This window comes from Pezoporus flaviventris, unplaced genomic scaffold (genome assembly GCF_033815535.1).
Source record: "Pezoporus flaviventris isolate CSIRO_AGI_PZ_B2104156 unplaced genomic scaffold, CSIRO_AGI_Pfla_v1 ptg000213l, whole genome shotgun sequence".
Classification (NCBI taxonomy): Eukaryota; Metazoa; Chordata; class Aves; order Psittaciformes; family Psittacidae; genus Pezoporus; species Pezoporus flaviventris.
The window spans coordinates 11158051-11181344 of record NW_026892761.1 but is presented as its reverse complement, the minus strand read 5'-3'; the positions used below and the strand labels follow the sequence as shown (position 1 = coordinate 11181344).

Below are 23294 nucleotides of genomic sequence, written 5' to 3'. Positions count from 1 at the left end.
TTACATTTCATTCTTAATGGATTTTTCCATTAAAAGAAAACTAGTAATTAGTAAAAAGAGTTCTACTTAGATGGCTGCTCTGTATTCCCTGTGTTACTGTTCTTTAGGGAACAGTGTATGGTAAAATAGATACTGCTGTTTTCTAAATGAGTTTCCACAGAAAATTAAACTTTGGCCTGTGTTTCACATTCTTTCATTCCAGATAAGGGATGTCACCCGTGTATATGGTTTTTTTTGCCAGTAACTGTACTAGAATAACTACTGCTTTCATAAACAGTCACTCTGACATTGGATTTGTTTGATACACTACTAACATACTAGGTCTGTTCAGAGTTTGCCAAATAGAAATGAACTCCATTTATTATCAAACTGGGCTGGGGAAAAATGCTGGTTAATAAATTATCTTTAAATGCCAGCTGAACAGTATGCATGTGGCCATGGTGCCCATGGGTTATGTATCACCCCTAATATCATGTTTGTGCCTTCTACTGACATTAGGGAACATGCAGTTCTCATTCTACTTAAATCGAGATAACCTGATAATAAAAAATGGACTCCTAGACTGTGATAAAAATCCTGCTGACCAAATAATTCCAAAAATCCTTGATACTTCGCTAAAACCAGAAGTGTCAATAACATGAAAAATCAAGTAATTGAACAAAGGAGACACAACAACTGATTTAGTGGTTTCCTACTCTGATTTAGTGGTTTATTTCACCACAGAACACACTGCTTTCTAGATCTAGAAAGCAAACTAAAATCCTCAGGTTTGACTCGCCCAGACTGACACAGATTATACCCTCCCAGGCCAATATTCGATAACATAACAGAAGAGACAAAAGAGGGGTGTCATGGTTAGCTGATAACTCTCCCTGTTGTTATCTGCATTACATATAGACATGGCACTGAAGCAGTCTGTATTAAACTGAGCCAAAAAAATAGAGGGTAAAGTGGGACAACATTTTAAAGTCGAATCAATGCATGCTTATTTTGAAAACAAGTAATGCTTCCATATGATCTCTTCTGGAAAAAGATAAATGTTTTCTTCCAAACCTGTTTTGCTGACTTTCTATGCAACAATTAAAATAGAAGATATGGAAATAAATTCCCACTATTTTTTTTTAGTTAAAAAGAGAATATAACTCTTTTTTAGCAGATACTCAACTCAAAATAGAACACGACAGGCAAACATCTGCACCTAGCACTCTTCTGCTGCAAGCTACCGTATTTTACATGTTCCCTCTTAAAAACTGGTATTTATTTGCTACAGTGTAATATGAAGATCAAAATTAAAACAATATTTTCATCTTCAGTCAGTTTATCTCATCTAAAAGAAAAATCAAAGCTTGAGCTATGTGATCTCAGAAAAAGGTAAATCTCATTTTTTTTATGTACCAGGACTTCTTAGTAAGCCATTTGGCTGAATTAAGTTCAACCTTCCTTTTCTGTGACAATTCAAGTCATGACATTAAAAATCACGTTCCTTTATTCCTGTCATTTTAAATTATGCCATCAATATCATAAAGTGATTCAACAGATAATTTAATAAATGCTACAGAATTATTAAAATCATAAGTAAGAGGTGACTACTTTTCACATATTCCTGTAGTTCCTCTTATGATTTCAGTGAACACTTTACATTCCCAACAGGAAAAAACAGGTGCCTTGAATATAATGGGAAATAAGTTGAGGACATAAGTCTGGGGAGGAGAAGTAACTTAAATTCCTGTCACACCATGCCTATAATCATAGCAATGATATAGCACCATGCATGCATTCATTAAGGAAACATTCAGTTACCCTCTTGGCAATCACTTTTAAAATGATTTAGCTCAACACCCTATCCCCAAAAGCATACATCTGTACTAAAATAAGAAATAAATAATTTAGAGATATAAATGTTTATTGAAAACATTTGCATCTGACTCAATCAAGTGTTTAGTTGTATACTTTTCAGTCTGACTATTTTACTTCCATGTTGTTGCTTAGTTTTTAAATGAGAAATTTAGGTTCCATTTTTCAAACAGAGCACTTTCCTGTTCCTCCCATCTTCTGGCAGTAGTCCCAATCTAGTTGCTAGAAGATGACTTGGAGTTTCCTATTGGAAACACAAACTGAAAGCATATGCATAGGTTTGGACAGATCTTATATTGAATCGTAAAATCAAAGAGCGGCAATACAATTCATATGACATCTGAATGGAGCTGCCTTTGCAAAGCAAGCCTGACTCATCCAACAGAGACGGTGCCTACTATCATGGAGACCAGACAAATCTGCATCAGACTGAAACAGATTTCAGCAACATGTTTGGGTCAGAGTAAGTCACTTTGAATCAGGGACCTCTCAGAGCTAACACAATCCAATCTTTCTTCATATAAAGAAGTTGGCACAAGCACTCCTAATCTCTGCTTGTTTCTCTCTCGTATCATCCTTTGTATCACTCAACACTCAAAGTGTAATACTTTTCTGAATATTTCTGAGTAGCAGAAAATGAATTGTCACTCCAATCTGCTTAGAAACCTTGTATTCAGGTACTGAGTAAGCCTTAACTCCTTCAAGATCCCAAGAAACTACTGCCCAAGCAACTAGATAACTTGTTCCAAAGACAGCTAGGCTGCTCCCATACCAGCATTATTTGGTAAGTGAGCAACAAAAACCACAGTCATTCAGAGCAAGTTTCCCATGGGGGGGGCAGATATGGAAGCAGCAACAGAATCAACAATCCCCATCACCTCTAAGTCCAGGGACTGCATTCCCAAGTACAGTTTCTACTTTGACTTTTCCAGATAAGTTACCAATAGAGTGCACGATGTGTATTTCCTTAATGGACTAGTTATTTAGTCTATCAAGTTGACCTTCTGTTTATTTCCTGAAGGCTTAGATTTCACCTAAGGCAAAACAGTTAAATGCATTGAGGTTCCACACTGTGTCAGATCACATATACCACAACACCTTCAGCATTAACTTGCAATGGTTTACCAAGTTACCAAAAGAAATTAACTTTTTCTTTCCTACAGCATGTTTTCTTTCAATGTATCATATGGAGCTCTAACAATACCACTACAATATGCCACAGAAAGCCGTACAACCAAATCAGTTATTAGTTTCTATTTTTATTAGGAATATATCTCAAGACTAGAACCCATTTTGCTAGACAATGTGTAAAATATACATACTAAAATTTACTCTATATACTAAGGTGTACAGACTAAAATTATTTTGATTCATTTCCTTTACTTGAACAGTAATCCGCTATCATGAATGTATTGTGTTAAATGCTGCACATTTTTTCCAATCTAAATATTTATAGGAAAAAATAGAAAAAGGAGCTTTTAAATGGGAAAACAACACTACAATTAATTCTGCCTCATGAATAAGAAGGCAGAAAGAGATTAAATTACCACATTCAAGGACACACACACACACACACACACACACCCCCCCACCAAGTGAGTGGCAAGGCTGGGAACTGAATATCATTTCCTGAATCCTACTTCAATATCTTAAATACAATCCCACCCATCCTTTCAGCCTACCTGTTTTCATTTAGACTAATTTGTTGAATGTCCAGTCAAAGAAAAGCTATAATAAATGTGCTTAACAAAAGCTATTTAGTAAGGAAAAGGAGAAAAAGAGGAGCCTCCAAAATAAGTTACGGAGCTAACTATGTGTAAAATTAGATGTTTTAAATCTTTCAGTTGAAGTAATGTTAAATATACATACAAGGTTGTGGGGAGTGTAGGAATACTGAGGGGGAAGAACCTTTCAGTAGCACTGGAGTTGGAAAGGAAAGAGGGAAAGAGAGAACTGAATGTAGAGCACAGCAGTGAAAAGAGGGATGGGATAAAGGGAAGGCTGTGGCAGCAGGACAATGAATGAAAGGCTGCCCTAGTGAAAAATAACTTCACGTCAGACATAACACTGCAGACCACCTTGGCCAACGGACCCTGCTTATACTTTTCAAGTAAGTGAGGTCTGATGGTCCTTCTTCCTGCCTCTCCCACCTGGAATTACACTTTTTGTCACTGCAGCTTCCAGCAAGATTTCTACCATGTGCTGAAACACTTAACAATCACTTTTTTTTTTTGCACAGGAAGTATAGATCTTTACACCTCAGATTTACTCTTTTCCTAGAGACATGTCTGAGGATGGACACATTCAGTGCTGCTCACCACAACTGCAGCACTTGAGCTGAATACACAGAAGGAAAAGAGCACAAGAAACCTTCTCACTGCCTCGTTGCATTTTTTTGTGATTTTAACCCTTTCCCTTTGCAGCTAAAAAGTCAGTATCTCTGGGGAAACAGAGTTTGCCTAATACACATTTCTACCTAAACTAGTTGAAAACTACTGACTCAAACCATGGGATCTACAAATCTGTGCTTGCCTAAAGTGTCAAACAAAGTCTAGTCTGGTGACAGAGAATTTACTTTTGTTAGGATTTTACTGTAGACAGTGCAACTCCTATGAAAGGCATTAAGACTGCTTAGACACAGTCAACTTCACAAAATAAAAGCCTAGGTTCAGCACAAAATGAGGAGACAAAATCATCTCTATTATCCTTTGGGTTGAAGTTATGAAATCACCTTTTATTCAAGGTATTAGTGACAGCCCTTGTAGAGATTTTGCACACTGCTCACGGTAATACATAAATTGCTGGTTTTCAGCTCACGCACACTCGTCGTTTCATTCTTGAATTTTAGATGTTGAAAAAGTTCCTGAGTTACTCCAGAAGGAGAATTTACCACTATAGATAAATGTAATTTTCAGAATGACTGGTTGTCAGATTCCATATTGTTCAGATCTTATTCATTAAAACTGTTAGAGAGCATAAAGTTGCTTACTCTAACTCACATGTAGCAGCTTGGCATACAGATGTTTGAGATTCAGTAGTCAAAAATCCCACAAAGGAAATTCATAGCTATTATGGAAATCCTTGTTACATTCATTTTCAATTGTATTCCTGAATATCTCCGAGCATCCAATTTCAAATCTAATTGTCTGAAGGACAAACTGGAATAAGCTATATAGGATCAATTTTTTAAAAAATATGAAAATTCTAAAATATTATGAGATGCTTTATTTTTTCTTTATGAAAAAATGTATTTTAAAATATAACTTGAAATTTTTATACCTTTGAATCCAGAATATTCCAGCAAATTCCATTCTTGGTTAGCACATGCTTTTTGTTCACTTTATGATCTTCTTAAAATCATCTAGTCAGATCTTTATGAGCTAATGTATTTAGTTTATAAAGTACATGAGAAGAAAGCAACACAAACCCTTTCCTACCTAGGAAGCAATGACTATTAAACTAACTCTTGTCTGTCTATCCACTAATTACAGGCAGCCCCACTTCAGATAATCATAAGTAAACAAAGCACCAGGCCCTTATTTCTCTCCCAGTCAAGCCTCACCTCCAGAAAAACCAAGACACATTCTACAGACTTTTATGTATGAGTAACCTTTATTCAGGCAAATCTTCTTAATAAAGTCAGTATTTCAATTACAAAGCCAGCAACAACTCACATGTAAAGTTCTACTGTACTGAACCCACTAAAAAGATTACAACGATAGAGAATCATCTAACTTTATGTATTGTAAGTTATGGTTCAAAATCTTTTGAATTCATTAGCTCAACAACAAGGCTCCCACTGCATGCTAATCATTCAATGCACCTTTCTTTCTTGAGAGCAAGGACCAAATCAAATATATTCTTTTTAATTTGGTTTGTAAAGAAACTACATATAGTTTTGGAACTCAAATAATCAGGAGTAGCTCATGGAGTAGTCATATTCTGCTGGGAATCTTATACAGTGAAGAGAAAAACTCTGAATAATTTACACTCAAATCAGCCTGATTTACAACCTTCTGTTCTATCACTGTGGTAGCGAGTACAGGAATGAATCCTCACAGGAAATCTACTTTTAACAAAAGAAAAAGTTACTAAGCTCCAAAGACTGACTAGGGCAACTTAACCCTGATAACGAGACACATAAATCCCAAAGACTCCAAGAAATAAAACAAAGACGAAGTTCTCACAATAGCTACCAACTGGCTATTCCTATCTAAACTACAACAATGCCATAATGGATCTGGTCCCAATGGTGCCAGGTGCTGTGCAAACAGAACAAATTGACTCTCAGGCCAAGGATCTTGCAATCAAAGTACAAAACAGTAAAAAAAAAGACATACAGATGAACACTAGAGTCCAAGGAAACAAAACCCCAGCATTAGCAAGGGCAGGAGACCACAATGCAGCAAGCCTTGTTATTGTTGAGTTTCCTGTAGCAAAGGAGAGATTGAAGGCACACAGAGGGAGGAATATATCTTTATAATTGTTTACAAGGAGCCTTTGTCAAGCACAAGAGCAGCACAGAAGAAATCACAGAGACTTCACACTGAGCTCATGGATGCTGCTGTCACCAGCCACTGCTCCAAACCCTGCATTTGAAAATTTCCACCAGTCCTGAAGGCAAATGTTTAGACTCTTACATAAGCAAAAACACCACTGAAAAACAGTGTTTACCAGAGCACAGAATGAGTAAAGGCTGAACAAGATCCTCAGGTAGTATAGCCTAACTTTGAGAAAAGATTCCTTTGTAAGGAATCTGGGGACACTTACTGCAAATATGGCTCTGTTGAAAAAAAAACCAAACCAAACAACCAAACAAAACAACTGCATTTTAAGCTCTTAAAACCTTACTGTTTAGCAGGGGATTAATTCTTGAATATTCATAATTTTCCTGAATTTGGAATGCATACTGGAAAATGAAAAATCAGGAGATGTCAGAAACAGGGAAAACAGCCAGACTTCTCCAGTGTGAAACATATGTGCTTGGTTTGTCCAAAACTAAGGAGAAAGAAATTCTTTACAGCACATAGGTAAGCTATTTACAAACACAAACCTCCCACTGAGATCTTCACCTTCCCTGCAGTCGATTCCTTGACACCAGCTCAGGCATTACTTACATAAATGACCCTCCTGCTATAACAGCCATGTGCAGAACACAGAGTGCAGACATCCTCCTCCATTTAGGAAGACAAGGATTTGGCCTTCAGGAGGCTTCTGACTGCAATCAGCTATTGATATTGATATATGTCAGATGTATACAGCAGTTACTTACACTGCATAATTGCTCCATGAAGATAATCTGCTCTTTGTGGGGATGAACAACACAGCAATAGCCATGAACACAAGAAAATGGTTTGCTATACCTGAAGAGGCAGCTTCCAGAAGGTGTTCTATGCCCTGAGAGACTGGAAAGGCTGCATGCTCCCCTCAACAGAAGGCTCAAACAACTGCTGTGGGGTTTTTAAAACTATTCTACAAATCAGTTCCCAAGGATCAGCTGCCAAGGATAAGCTTTGGAAAGGATGTTTACTAAATCTCCTCTTCAAATGCAAAGGTATAAAAGACAAAAAAGGAAAACAGTTACTGCTTTTCAAGGGAATATCTAGTTCCTAAAAGTTGATGATATTTCTCATACACACTAACAAATTTCATTTAAGAGCACTGATGAATGAAAGCAGAATCTCCTATGATATATCCTGCACAGACAGCATTGCTTATGTAAAGACAGAGAGATGAACTGAGAATAATCTGAATTGCTTTATCAGAACTGTAGATACATGGGACTAGAGGTATTTAGATATAGCCTTCAAATTCAAACAGTGTGTAACTCATACACTCTTTAAGGTATTCCATAGTTTTGTATTACAGCTTTAAATAAAGGCATTTATGAGAGAGAAACACTGGCATTATGTATTATTCCTCATGAAATTATTTTATGTATTATAATTATTGTGATTGGAGGGCTGAGTTCTGGAATAGCCTCTCTCCTTTCCTTGGGCATTCAGATTATCTGTAGGAAAAAGGACACGGGTGTTTTAAAGGCGATATGTTTGGGTCCTGCTAAAATACCATGACAACCTTCAGAATTATTCACTTTCAAAGCTTTTCCAGAGTAATCTGTAAAGAAACATCAAATATTTCATACTATTAAGGCAGAAAATGAAAAGTGTTCTGTTTCATGCTTAATTTTTTTTTGTAATTATAAATCTGTTGGTAAACAGTACCATAACAGGCTTTGCTTTGTGCCTGCTTATGCTTTTGAACTATTTGAGTTTTAATGTTTTCAATACAAACAACACGATAATAATTAACTGTTCTTGGAAATGACTGGCTAGATGGGTTCATCCCAAAATAAACTTTAGCATTCATCACATACACCTGTTAGTAAAGGACATTAAAGAAAATAGACTAAAAAAACAGTCTGGCAAATTTCAAGCTTCAGAACAAGAGTAATCAATTATAACTAGAAAAATTTAATATTAATTCTACTATAACTATAGTCCTTTCAGAGAAATCAGGAAGAGTTTTCAATTAAAAGCACTTTTTGTATAAAAATGTTAAGCTAGCATATAGGTAGCATCTCACAAAACTCATTTTATCATACTCTCTCATATGTACTCCTGAAAAGAAGATGTTTAGCTTTCTCTTGAGTATTTTGGCTTTCTGTTGCTCTTTTTTGAGGTTCATGATCACTTAAGGTGGGGGGGGGGAGGGTGGGTATTTAAACATTTTTATTAACAAAATGAAAGACTGAATTCACTAACAGACAGCCTACACTGCATGGTAGAAGAGCGTCTTTTGTTCTGCTTCACTGTTGCAGTACATTCTCCTTAAAGTAGGACTAAGCACTATCCACATGATGACAATCAAGTCCATTAGCAAAAGAGCCTTCCTACTTATATATGAAATATGTAAAATTAGAAATACACTTTGAAAACAGTCTGTCCTTCAGGAGTCTTTGCTCACGTCCACGTTCAGTCTTTATTGATCAAAGCATCATCATGTCCTCTAAAATCTCAAGTATGGAGCAGTATTCTGTGTAATCTCACATCTGCTGAGTTGTTAACAGCTCCACCACCAGCCCCACGAGGCCTATGGATTTGCAGAACAAACAGAACTTGGAACTTCTATACCAGCAGAAACAAGCATAAATATTTGCTGGATATCAGAGAGTCCATAGCTCAGTAACAAGTATTAAGTAAAACAGGGGTTTGTGCGTAAGATACATAGCTCAGTTTATATGGCCTTAAATACAAATTCAGCCAGTTTGGTATTTTTGTTTGGATTAATAAGAAAGTTCAAGTAGCCATGCCCCTTCCAACCATTTTATCAGACCAGACAACAAACTCTAAGGCTCCTCCATCACTGTAACCTGAGTAAAAAGGGAAAGCCTACTAGGCTGTATTTAAGTAGAGTGTTTACCCCTTCAGACAGAGTGACTATGTTATAAATACAAATTTAAGGACCAGCCTAGGTAGGTGCCTGTGAAGTAGTGAGCATTGTGGCAACTGGAGTCTGTCAAGACTGCATAATCCTGAAGATATGCTTTATAGTGGAGACAGCAAGCTAGTTGTCACTCAAATAAAGCCATGAGCTGCATAGAACAATTCGAACCGCAGATTGGAATTCCCCTATAGCCCTCCCTCTCCCAGCAAATCAGCTCCTAAAAAGAGTCAGAAAGTGACTGAGTAATCTTATAGTGAAATATATATTTAAAGTAGTCTGCAAGAACAAGAAGAGAGTGGACAGTTGTGAAATAAAGAACTTGAAGTCAGAATTTGACTGAGAAACTAGGGTATTTTTTATCTAAACATGTTGCCCACAAGTTTGAAAGAAGTCTTATAAATTATTGGCCTTGATTTTTAACAGAACATTTTACTGAAAATAATTTAACAATCTTTCCACGCTTACTCCTAGAATCACTGAAGGTGTAAATACCCTTGTTGTATATTGGTACCTTTTGATACACAAACATCTGGCTTTATTTGTCAACTTGTATTCCCTTCCTTTTGTCAAGTTTTTAAATTGGCTGAGAGAATGCTTTAGTTCACATTTGTTTCTTGGAAGCATTATTATACCTTTGGATGTCATTCCCATGACAAAGCTGAAAACTGTTTTATGCAACTAAGTTATCTTATCTAGACTGAGGAAAAAAATGGCTATAAGACCAAAAGTATGCCTTTTCATGCCATCCTTGTGCAGTGTGGAAAGACTGAAGTATGAGAACATAACTGTTCTTCTAGAATATGATTAAATTCTTTTAATTTATACAGATTACTATCATAACATTAATCAAAATATTACAATTATAACAACAGTAATAATAAAATGGCATTGCATGAATGCTAAAGTTGTTCATGAGCACATTCTTGTACCAAATAGTCCTGCTCTTTTAGATGAGGCCAACATTACCTCAGGTTTCCTCATGAAGTCCAAAAGCTTTCATCATTAACTCCATAAATTTTCCTTACGAAGAAGTGATTACCCATTATTCATAATTTATTATTCACCTGAAAAAAACAAGCAAATCACAAGCAAAAATAAAACAAACAAAAAAAAAAAGCTCCAAACAAAAAAACAACCCACATTGTAATTCAGGCAGAAGTAATTGATTATAGAAACAACAGCAGAATAGAGAAAGGGAAAGCTTTTGAGAGCACAAAGGGCAAGTCAGTGTTGAAAGTCAGTGACAGTGAAGCTCCTCTTCTGTACCTAATTCCATCCTTACATCATCAACTGCAAACAGAGCAATTCTAAAACCAGCTGATAGCATAATTTGCGTACAGAAATAGCAAACACATTTAGCAGTTATGTCTATATGTATTTATCTGCATGTGTATATACAAACAAAAACAATTAAAGGGAAAAGACTGTTTTACTGGATAATTTGTTTGCAACAAATGATCTCACTAACTCCTTGAAAGTTATTAAATCAATTCTAAATTATGTACTAATAAAATATGCAAAGAACACACATGCTTTCCCTGTGTTTACACAGTACTCAGTACGCAGGGATCCCGATGCAGGACTAACAGCTTTTACCAATGCGGGACTAACAACTTTTACTTTTGTAATTTTTTTCCTTTTCTCTCTTCCTAAGAATAGACTTACATCTAAAAATCTTCATGCAACTGTCACTACACTCTGGAATTAGCAGTAAGAAAATCTTTCTGTACAGTCAGAAGGAATATTTCTTGGCATAATATGTTTCCAGCATCATTTTCATGAAAGGAACCAAACCTTTGTTCAGTGGAAATGCTGAGAATGATTCCAAGAAAAGAATAATAAAAATCTATACAATGGCAAATTATACCCGTGGGACCACAGGGTTATGATGGACAAATGGTAAATTGGAGACAACACCAGTAGATTAGGTACTGCAAACCTGAAAGCCGCCTTCTCCTGGAAATGGGAAAATCCTGCATCAAGCAAATTGTTTTTAATATCCGTATAAACACACCTTCTTAAAATCAAATTCCAGATAGCAATGATCTCTGTCTGTTTACCTTAACTACACAGTTAATATTTCAATGTTCTCCGACTTAACAGGTATCATCGGGGCATCTAATTGCCAGCTTGTGGCTACGCTAGAGCTATGGAGACTATGTGGTATCTGGAATTTCTATGGATGTCACAAGAGCAAGACAGAGCTACACTGCTGCTACCAGACCTAACACACACTGATTTATCAGCACATGCTCAGAATCATAGAACAGTTAGGGTTGGAAAGGACCTTAAGATCACCCAGTTCCACCCCTCCTGCCATGGGCAGGAACACCTCACACTAGACTGAAACCCAAGGCTCTGTCCAACCTGGCCTTGAACACTGCCAGGGATGGAGCATTTACCACTTCTTCAGACAACCTGTTCAGTGCCTCAGCACCCTCACAGTAAAGAACTTCTTCCTTATATCTACTCTGAACTTCCCCTGTTGAAGTTTAAACCCTTACCCATTGTCCTATCACTACAGTCCCTTCTCCAGCATCCTTATAGGTCCTGTTCAGATACTGGAAGGCTGCTATGAGGTCTCCATGCAGCCTTCTCTTCTCCAGGCTGAACAGCCCCAACTTAGCCTGTCTTCATACGAGAGGTGCTTCAGCCCCCTTAAGAGCACTTGAAATTATGGAACTAAAATTTGGTCCTGTTAAAGTGTTAAAATGTGGGATCAGCAAATCAAGTCTACTGTGCCTTTAAAAGTTCTGGGATTCCTAAAAATACAAGTGCAGCTTTCAAAGACCTGCAATCTTGATCCCTACACTGTTAAAGTGAAACACTATGTTCCATAGACACAAGAATTAACATGCTTAAGTTTCTCATTAAAAAATAAATTAATAAATTTCACACATTTCTGGGCAACACAAACTCCAAAACCGTACCTTACCAGGGGACTCTATGGTCAAAATGTATACAGTATTTCAACTGGATTGATTGAGAAAGGCTCCAGGTTTATTTTCGCTATAACATCCAAGTAGAAGGTCATTTAAAAATCCTGTAGAGTGATCATTTTGAATGATTTTGTTATGAGAAATTAATTTACAGGCTTATGCACTTTGCAGAAATGATAAATCTCTAAAGACTTTTTGAGCAGTGAATAATGAACTTGTTCAGGAAACTAAATCAGAGTGTTGATGAAGCTGAGAAAGGCAATGGGTGGACTTATCTCTACACTGAGGCCAAATGATTTCTGGTTGGAAGCAGCAAGAAAGACAAAAACACTCACTATCTAACACAGAACAGCTCAAGACAACATCACCATTTCTTGTGCAGGAGCACAGTTCTGCTTTAATGTCCTAAGCAGGAATTCTTGAGAATGAAAAACAGGGGACCCTGACTAAAATTTGGCAATACAAATAAGAGGATTATTTCTCCCCCACATTGAAAAAGAATGATGTTTGAGATTTAAAGGGTCCCAATTATCTTAATATTTTAAAGCAATCCCAGAACCAAGTTTTTACTTTTTGAAATACATCTTCTTGTCTTTACAGTATTTAGATATAGGGTCTTTAATGCTAAAAACTATCATTTGGGAATGCTATTTTTCATTTCATCCTAATATTTCCTTCATTAAATCCTCTGCATCAATGCAAAGCAAATAAAAGACAATTTCTAGTACTCCAACATAGAACACTTTAGGGAATTCAGTGGTCATAATAAGAACTAAATCCATGACACTGGCTTAAGCTTGGTAATAAGCAAAAATCTGAACAGCTTTGATTGTTCAGAGGTGTTATCCTAAATCAAAATCAGCAGACAGCACGACCAAGGTGAACATCTGCCTATACATATATTTATACTTCTCTAAATATTCTGCTCTTTCCATTTCCTCCCTTTAAAGGTCAGCTGTTTGGTATGATACTCTCTATCCATTTTGCCCCCAGTACCATTATGCATTATAAATTCCATGATTTTTTAGAATACATGAATTTGTAGCCTCATTTTTGTCCCAGAGGCAGCTACATTTTGATGAATGAGATCTCAGACTAGATAGGTAAATAGAAAAAGGGTGAAGGATGTAAGCTTGCAATGTATAATTTATTATAAGCGCCACAAAATACCAGTGCTGAGAGAAAACAAATTATTGGTCTCTCATGCAATGACCATGAGAAGGTGATAAATATTTCATAATATAGTGCTCATCAGACATTTGAATAGCTCATCTGTCCTATTTATGCCAGCTAAAATGAATTCAACCTATCAGTGGCAAATGTATTTTTAATGTTTCTCTTTACCTTCTGTGAAAGAGGCAGCTAAAAAGTCCACCTTCCACAAGAATTATATTATTCATTTCATTACATACTGTAAACAGTTTATTTGCGAATAAGCTTTTCCTTTTAAAACCAGCCCTGTATGTCTTAAGGAAATTTCACATCCAATGCTTATTCCAGTTACTAGGAAGCAGAAATTGTCACACTTGTTTTCCAATATTTGATATTTTGATAGGAAAACACATACTCATACTGAATTTCAAAAACATTTGGAGACATCCACTGGTGCCACTTCCTTTGGAAAAGAAAAGCCTAAGAGAATAACACCATTTAAGCTCTTAAATGACTCCTTAAATGGAAAAACTGTATCATGTTTTTGTGCAACAGGGCATCCGTTCTTGTACAAAACATTTCAAGTTGTCACATCTGCATAACATAATTTAAGATGTGCCAATTAAACAGTCAAGAGATAAGAACAATCTGTGATGTGGGGGTACCTCAACATCATAGGATTCAGGTGGCATCACAATAAATAATAATCTATTGACAACACCACAAGATTCACATAAACTCTGAACAGTTCTTTATTAAGTGGCCATGTAGTCAGCAGTCAGTTGATTTGAATTTTATACTTTCTACTACTACTTCTTAGAAACTCTGTCTTGAAAATATGTCCTGCAAAAAGCCATGACTTTGAGGAAGCTTCTAAGTGAAACCAATGAAAATGGCTAGAGGATGCTACTGGGAATCTACAAATAAGACTGAAAGCCAATATACAAAACTTTTGATACAAAATTTGGCTCTAAGAGCATATGAGAAACGGCAATCTCCGGATATGCAACTTTGTCACTGGTTTAAAAAACAAACCATCCAGGAGAGAGGTCATAACTCGAAGTGTCCTTTTGTAACAAATACAAGCTCAAAAAATCAGCAATTGTCTAAAGAGAAAACGGCTTCAGCCAGTTGAATTTGTACCTGTCAACTATCAACACTGTACACATTTGTTTTCCAACTGAGAACTTTCAAAGATACTCAGAAACTCCAATGAAGTTACAAGAGCCTACTACAACTAACTCATAAGAATAAGCAATAGGAAACCATCCATTACCAATCCTCAGTTAACTTCTTTGGAATATGACAAATACTGTAACATTCACTTTATGTTGTCCTTGCTATTCCTGACTCCACATATTACCAATTTAAGACCCTATCATAACCCAAAACCTAAGATCAAGTAATTTAAAATTCCTGGTGCTAGGTTTTGCTTTCCAAAAATTCTCTCTTCTAGCAGTCATCCAGGCTGTTAGTTCTACTGTTCCTGATCCTAAATGTTACTCTAGCTTTAACATGGACTTGAGATGCTACTGTCAACCAGGAATCAAAACTTACAGATTTCAAAAGATGCCAACTCTTAATTCACCCTTCTGTAACTTCCTGAATACCATGATTCATTCAGGATCAGAAGCTACAGCGTTGGTTTCTAACCTAAATTTTTCTGAAATACAGGAAGCAGCCAAAAGAAAGCCAGACCTATGATTACATATTTTTAAGCATACTTTGTTGAATACTGCAGTTATTCTGACAAACAGCCTCTACTTTTCCTAACCCTGTCTTTGTGGCCTTAACATTTAGCTTTAGTCTCACTACAATCTAGCAAGTTTAATAAGGAATTCAAAGCCACTTACCTCTCTAGAACTTTGCTAATACTGCCTGCACTGAGCTTCCACAGATGTTTCTTCTCCTGGCTTCATCCCTAGAGATAGAATAGACAGGGAAACATGAAGAATTTAGAGTCCTGAAAATACAGCTACCAACAGCTATTTAAAGGTTATCTTTGGGGTTCAGAAACAGAGAATTCCTTTCATTTCTATACATCATTGATATTGTTTGACTTGCATTGCTTATAATCGTTCTTCTGTTGCCATGATGCATATCAGGCTCACAAGACTGAACAGGTTCACTGACTCTACACTGACAACAACAAAGAACACAGATGGTCACTGCTATTATTTCCACTCACTCCGTGTGTCCTTGTGCTCTTGATGGGGTCTGGAAAATCGCTGTGTTACTCCACCCATGCAATACTGACCATCGCAAAAGCTGTTGGAGCAGTAACAACAAGACTGAGTTTCAAAAATTCCTGCCCCCAATAACAAAAACTTACGCGCTCTTACATCAGACACAGAGGGTCCTATCAAGGATATTGAAAATAAAAAATTGGGAAAATATGCTTTGATAACACCTGTGTAGATTAAGCAAACTCAGAGTCAACAGTAATAGAGGCTGTTGATAGGGGCTCAGTCCTCTAGTCCTCATTGGAATAAAACCACCATTGAGACCGTCAGTAGGTTATCATGAAAAAAAACAATTGTACCAAGAATCATCAGCTGCCAAATGAGCTGACTCATCAAAATACAGCAGAGAATACTTGATCTTTTCATGCTCCCCATGTCCCAGCGAAACATCCTATCTCTCTGAGACTTTTCAAAGGCATTTTGTCTTAGCTATATCTGGAAGTATATTGCTCTGGTAGAGGCAGAGTGTTTTGGACACTAGGACACAAGTATGTCTATCAACCCTGAAGGATAAGGTTAGTAAATAATTACTGACAACTAAGCAACTTTGAGTAGTCAAAATATTCTTGTGGGTAGCTAAATATTTAAATATCAGAACAGCTTAATTTTAAACCCCAGTTTTGATAAAATGTAAATATTTTGTCTTAGTATTTTACATTTGAACAATGTTTCTGCTCCTCTGCATTTTCCAGTGATGTTTAACACTAGCAGCGTTTCTTCTTCTGCGCTATATTTTGTGGATGAAAGCACAGGTGTTTCAGCTTCCAATGAAGCTTGTATTAACTTCAATGCCAGTAAAATCAATGATCAAAGCTCAGTTTAGAAGCTCTCTTCAAACACTTGAGACTGAGTTTCCATGTGCTTTCTGCCTAAATAAAACAATTTTCATGACCGTCCTGGGTTCAGCTGTAGCAGTTATTTTTCTCCTTCCTAGTAGCTGGTGCAGTGCTGTGTTTCAGCTTTATTTGAGAAAAATACTGATAACACACTGACGTTTTAGCTGTTGCTGAGTAGCACTTACTCTGATCAGGGACTTTTCAGTCTCATGCTCTGCTAGTGAGGAGAGGCACAAGAAGCCAGGAGGCAGCAGAGACAGGACACTGGACCCAAACTAGCCAAAGAGGTATTCCATACCACAGTACGTCATGCCCAGTACATAAACTAGAATCAGTCACCCGGAGGAGCCAGACCACTGCTCAGGTCAGGCATTAGTCAGTGGGTGTAGAGCAATTGTATTGTGCATCGCTTGTGTTTAGTGATTTGGTTTTCTCTCCTTTCCCTTTTTAGTTTTCTATTATCTCCCCTTGTTATCTCCTTTAACATTATTATTATTAATCATACTTTTATATTATACTCTCCTGGACTGTTCTTATTTCAACCCATGCTGTTTACACCCTTCCCTCCCACCCAGAGTGGAACAAAAAGGGGAAGTGAGCAAATGGCTTCATGGTTCTTAGTTACCATCTGGGCTTAAACCACAATGACAAGACGAATTCCAAAGCTGCTTTAAAACAGAACTGAACCAGGGCTTTACAATCACATCTGCTAGCAGCCAGAATTACATATAGGCCTGTGTTTTTCTTGTAGGCTTTTGGTACACACAGAATCTCACTTCTGAAGAGCTGTACTAGCTGGATCTTATAACACAGTAGCTTTCCAAGAGCCTTTGTTCCATCTTAACCTTGTTGCAATAAGTCTGTTAACAATTCTGCAGGTGCCTTCATATTTAAGGAATCTAATGAAGTCTTCACTATTAAGTTATATCAAGACTGGACTAACAGTCTATCTTCCATCTATCCAGTTTTGTTGATTCTTGTTTCTAATTGACAACAGAAGAGAGAGAAGGAAAAGCAGTTTGAGGGTTGTTTTTTTTTTTTCAATACATAAAACAGACTTTGTACCCACTATTTGCAGAAGAATTTATGATGGACAAAAGTGGTTTTGAAAGTTATTTTCCTTAAAAAAGTGATTTTTCTTCTGATGCCCTTTGTTTTGCATTTATTAGCAAGCGATTTATGAAGAGAAGTAGTTAAATATTAGAAGTATGTATTTTTATAGTTCATCTTTACTCAACAATTCCAGATATGCTTTTGCTTTATTATGAATTCTGAACTCCGTATTCAGTAATTACTCTTTATAGCAACCTAAATACATACTGCATTATTTGTGAATTAGAGAGCAATTCATGAATCTCAGAAAATTACTTTTCTTCTAGGAGCCGTTTTACAGTCTATCCATTTTCTTTTAGCTGTGATTGCCTCTTATGTCACATGAGCCTTAAGAGATATTTCATACAGATGTGAATTGCATTATTACAGGAATGAAAAGATCCAGCTTTGATTTTATCCAGAAGGAAAATTAAGGCTCTACAAATGCTAGACAATAAGTAAGGTACAAGACAGGACCTTATATAGGATCACTGTTAGGAATTATGTAATATATATATATATATATATACACACATATACATACACATACACACACATACATATAATGAGATGCTGCAGTCACACAAACTTGAATCTGACAATCAGTTCTAAGTTCCCACTTCAGTATGAAGCAGGATTGCTCCTGCATCCTCGTAAAATGGCTTTCAGGAATTTCCACACTAAGAGATACTTTTCCTATGAATTAAAAGACTTCACCTGACCTAAAGAATTCTTCCAGTTGGATTTTGTGAAAGCTCTTCTTCACATACTGAAATTAAGCAAGCATTAAGGGCTCAGTTCAAGACACACATTTCCACTAGAGACACCTGGTACATGAAATTAAATAAAATTTGACTACAAAAAGAAAACTCACAAAATTCAACAAGATACACTTGGCAAACTACATCATACACAAACAGCACCTAAAAAGAAATATATTTTTGCTACACATTTAATGTGCCAATGTGCAGCAAAGTAATTAACACTTGGAGTTGAAATGATTTAGCAGTTCTTTTTCACATGTAACCCAGGTGCCAAAAAGGCCACTTGTGTTTTTATTGCTTTCTCCTACTTTGCTCTAATGAACACTGCACACAATGGGAAAGAAAACAAAGGCTGTGATGCTACTCATTAACAAATAAGGTGAATTTTAACATTTCAAGAGTCTGGACCAAAACCTCGGCAGACAGCTTTATTAACCTGGAAATAAGGTCAACTTCACCTTTTGCCTCCATTTCAAATCTGTAAATTTTACAAAATGGTTTATATAAAAACTACAGAAAAACAACATATGCGAAGATAACTCACTGGATGGAGGAAAATCTTCTACCTAGCCGGGCTTGTGCTAAAATCTAACACACCTATACTTATGCTGGATGCTATATCCTGCCAGAAGCTCTGTCTCAACCACTGGCTGAAAGCTGGTTTTGCAGAGTTCTTCAACCCTTCCTCTCCATAGGGAGACTCCCCACCTATCCTCTTATGCCAGCTCCCATCTGCTTCCGAGTTCTTCCAGGTGCCTGAAGAGCCAGGTCAAGGTGTTTCATCTCTGTTTTGACCACAACTTCATTGTGTGCCAGATTAGAGATTAGTAAGAAATTGATTGGAGTTTCTTCAGTCATGTAAAAATTCCTTTAATACACCGACAAATACCTCTGGATCTAGTTTATTGACAATAACTTATTAACAATTCAACTATAAGAAAAAGCTGATAGCAGACATTGAATAAAAGGTTTTACTTAACTCAGTAGTAATGTAAATGACAGGCTGAATTAAATGATGGTCCAAAGCATGAAAGCAGATATATCAATGCAACATCCAGCAGGAAAAACAGAATGAAGGCAATTAACACAGAAGGCTGGAGATGGACCAACAGAAAAAGAGCAAAACCTAACTGAAGTAGAATCCCTCTGGATTATAAGAATCTAGGGCATGGCAGCTACATCATGAATGTTATTCTCATCTCAAGCAACTCAGTGAGTAAAGTTTTCACCTATGGAAGTACCTGTTTAGTAAGGAGGGTGTGTTTGCTGCTATAAAGGTGCTACAAAGGCCTTAACACATCCTTCAAGACTGGTATGCACAAACTATTCTGAACCCTTTTTAATATATCAGGAATCTGGTTTTGGAAATTTGTAATCAAGTTGCAACCACATTTACCAATAAAACTGCCCAATGACTCCTGTGTGCGTTTTTGGAGTCAAACCTTTTCACAGGCTCCTCAGTGACATTTAATTGGAAGTCTCAGTGGTATATCCAGCCTCATGGCAGCAAAATGCCTTGAGTAAACAGTAGTAAGCAAACTTCAATGTGTTTATTTACCACACAGTTAATAACTTAGGTGAACTATTTGTACTGGGTCTACTATTTATTTTGGCAGAAAACTTGGTACACATGCTTTACTCTTTTTGCTTCTTATATGTACATAAATTCTAGAAATATCCATTGACAAATAGCAAAGTTCAGAACCTTTTCCTGAAAATAAACACTGCTCTATTGCTTTTGTATCAAAATGTTACTAAGCATAGAATTCACTCAACAGAAAACAAAAGGTTGTCTTACCATCTCCTACTGGCATCCTTCACTTCTTTTAAACAAACAGTAACACTCTGAAGAGAACATGTACCACTGAATTACTTTATTTACAATAAAATCTAGCAGTGGTACTATAGTAACTGTCTTCACCATGATTAACACAGGAAACATTTGGAAAGTATGTTATTATTCTTATAAATTACATTTTGCTTGAATTAATTTTTATGCACAGTTCCTAACATATAAAGAGCTCTGGATTGCCAATTGTAACATTCACACGTGTGAGACAAGATGAGATTTGAAGAGCAAGTACACGTTGCTGAAAGATTTTCAGTTTGAGAATTTGCAAACTAAAAAAAAAAATCCTCTCTTGTCCTATAACTCTATTATCTGTTTTCCAGGCAAGATAACAGATTTACTCTTAAAGTTGTGACAGATTAAGATGTACTGGGATTATCAATCAGATAATACTGAAGGACCTGGGTAGAAGTTCTCACTGTAGCTTTTGCAGATTGCTTTAATGACACCTTTAGAAGCCCTTATCTTCAGTCCACACATTTCCTAGTAAATATATGTTTCGCATGTACAGAGAAGTATACAGATGTGATTGAAAAACAATACAGAAAAAAAGAGACTCTTCCTCCCATACTTTCCACAGCTGTAAACGACTGACCCTACAGCAAATAGACCTGGAGATGGAAGGAAACAGAACTAAGGGCAAAACTAAGTCCAGCTCTCCCTTTCTCTACTGAAAGAGGAAGCATACAAGCAGGCACTGAAGGTTTCATAATCACAAAAGCTCATTTGCTCCAGTCTTCCCTAGCAGTAGCCAGACTAAGCAGCCAGACAAACTTTCCTGTTTGTAACTAGCTATAGCCCAATTACACTTTCTGTGAAAAGATTAAAGCTTGACAGAATTGAGAGATGCTCAATTCTAATGAGACAACGGATGCTGCATCTGAACTTAGCATTGCCACACAAGATTTCTTTTCAATAGCAGTCAATTTGTTTACTGACTAGTTTGCCCACAATAATCTTAAAATCCTAAATAGCAATATCAGAAAACTGAAGGGCAGAGTCAACCACCATTGATTTTAGATAACTGGCATTAGCATGGTTTTGAAACATCTCTACACAAAACAATTGATAATTCATTTGTATTCTGAAACACTTAATTGTGCAGTATTCATGGATAAATCAGGAAAAAAATTAAGCCTAAAAATTAGTCAGTTGTGGCAAATCGTCCTTCTCTGGAGTTACAACACTGTTTTCTCAAACTTGCACTCTAATTATTCCATGCTTCAATATCCCAAAGGCAATTATGCATTCCTCAAGTTACTGGATAGTAATAGCTACTTTCAATAAGACTTCCAGACAAAGCCTACCCAATGCCTTATTTATTAATAATGGCACACACTTTTATATTGTATGCATTCAGAAAAGAAACAGGCTATCTCTTGGAAAGAAAGCTCCCTCATTTAGCAGATAAATAATGTTTCACATTCAACCTAGACATTTACTGAGAGGTACCTGCATCAACAGCCAAAAAAAAAGCCCAGTGGTTGTAGCTCCTTAGAGAAAGAAGAGGTCAATCACAAAGACTAAGTTGAAAACAAGCAGTATGGATTGCACAGAAATGTACAACATTGCTAGTATCATGGTACAGTTATCACATGCATAATGATAGCAGCAGCACTGTCACCCAGTCAATAGCCAGTTCTATTTGCATCTCACTTCTCTGGCCCTTGACATCAGTGAGCATTGATTCAAATTCTGCATTTACCATTCCCTCAAGAAAAACTGTCCCTCGTCCTTATTGTGGCTTTCCTATGTGGTTGCAGAAACAAGGACACTCATGATTGCCTCAATTCGCTAATAACTTAGCTAGCAAAGATCTTTCTAGACTGTGCTTTCTATAGCCCAGAGTTTATTTTTCTTTCCTGCCGCTTCAGGCTTCTGTCTACACTCAGAGAACATTCTTTCATAAATTGCAATTAGACTTTAGCTTGAGAAGAAGAGGATTTAAAGAGCACAAATAAACTGAAATTCATGTTTCTCTTCATTAAATGGGGATTGGTCATTTTGCCTGCTTTAGAAACCACTCAAATATAGTGAAACAATTCTTGTACTTATAGGAGAAACCATAAAATTTAAAAGGAAAGTAGGAGTGTCGTAAGGGGACAAAAAGAAGAAAAAACAAACTGATTTTAAAATACATTACCAGTACCCACTTGATGCTATTTAACTTTTTCTGAAACCCTTTTATGCATAATATGTATCACCAACTCCTTTTTAGGCTGAAATACTCCATCCCCTTGAAAAATGTATCTTCAAATCTCAGTTTACAGAATATATCAGCACCAAAGAACATGAGAAGATCCTGGAAAGTTTCTTACCTTGTCAGTCCAAATAAATATATTTTTTTACAAAAACAAACCACATCTCAATCCACAAAGAAGAAAACAAATAAAACTTTTTGGCTTAAGGTGTTATATACTGCTTTATACTGGAGTAGCTGCAGGGGTAGCTACCTGGAAAAATATCACCGATTCACCTTGCATCCTCAAAACAGAAGCATTTATCCAGAGACTACATTCAGAATGAGAAAAATCAAAGTTCTGCATTGTTCATGGCAGAACTACCCAAACTGTAACTGGGCTGAATTCATACGTTACCAGTGATGTACGAGATGCCACCATAAGGTCAGAGACAAGACACAAGAACACAAAATACAAAGAAGTTAACTTTAAAACTCTTCAGGTATTATCTGGAAGTGAGCTGGTTGTCAGTGACTGAAAAAATGAAAACAAATATAGAGACAAGGTGGAAAGAGGGAATCCTCCTCTTACAAAAATGAAAGCTGAGAAGTAATATGGTTTTATTTTATAAATTAAATGAAGGTACAAGCTCTGGACAACAAGATGACCTATTCAAGCTAGAGCACAGTTTTGGCACTGACATTTTCAGATTTCAATGGAAAGAATATTCATCCCTGGAGATATTAAAAACTTGATGGGCAGGGCCCTGAGCAGCCTGTTCCGTGCTAGCCCTGCTCCAAACGAGGTCTCAAGCAGATAACCTCCAGAGGCTTCTCTCAGTCAGCTATTCTAGGGCTCTATTAAAAACATTCTAAGGATTAAAGCCAATGTTTTTTTAGGATAGCCCTGTAATGGAAGCAATGAGGGCAAGAACTTCAC

The 23294-nt window shown here is 36.6% G+C and overlaps 1 long non-coding RNA gene across 2 annotated transcripts in view; it reads right to left on the bottom strand.

Annotated features, from left to right (window-relative positions):
• LOC133262530 (uncharacterized) overlaps positions 1-23294 on the bottom strand; it is a 64425-nt gene that overhangs the window by 3188 nt on the left and 37943 nt on the right. Inside the window, exons 1-2 of one of the 2 annotated variants that reach the window (XR_009741339.1) lie at positions 18924-19072; positions 15245-15312 (exon numbers count right to left, since the gene is read on the bottom strand). This is a non-coding gene — a long non-coding RNA (uncharacterized LOC133262530). Of the gene's footprint in view, positions 1-15244; positions 15313-18923; positions 19073-23294 lie in introns of those variants that run through there. The other variant, XR_009741338.1, reaches the window with a different exon arrangement.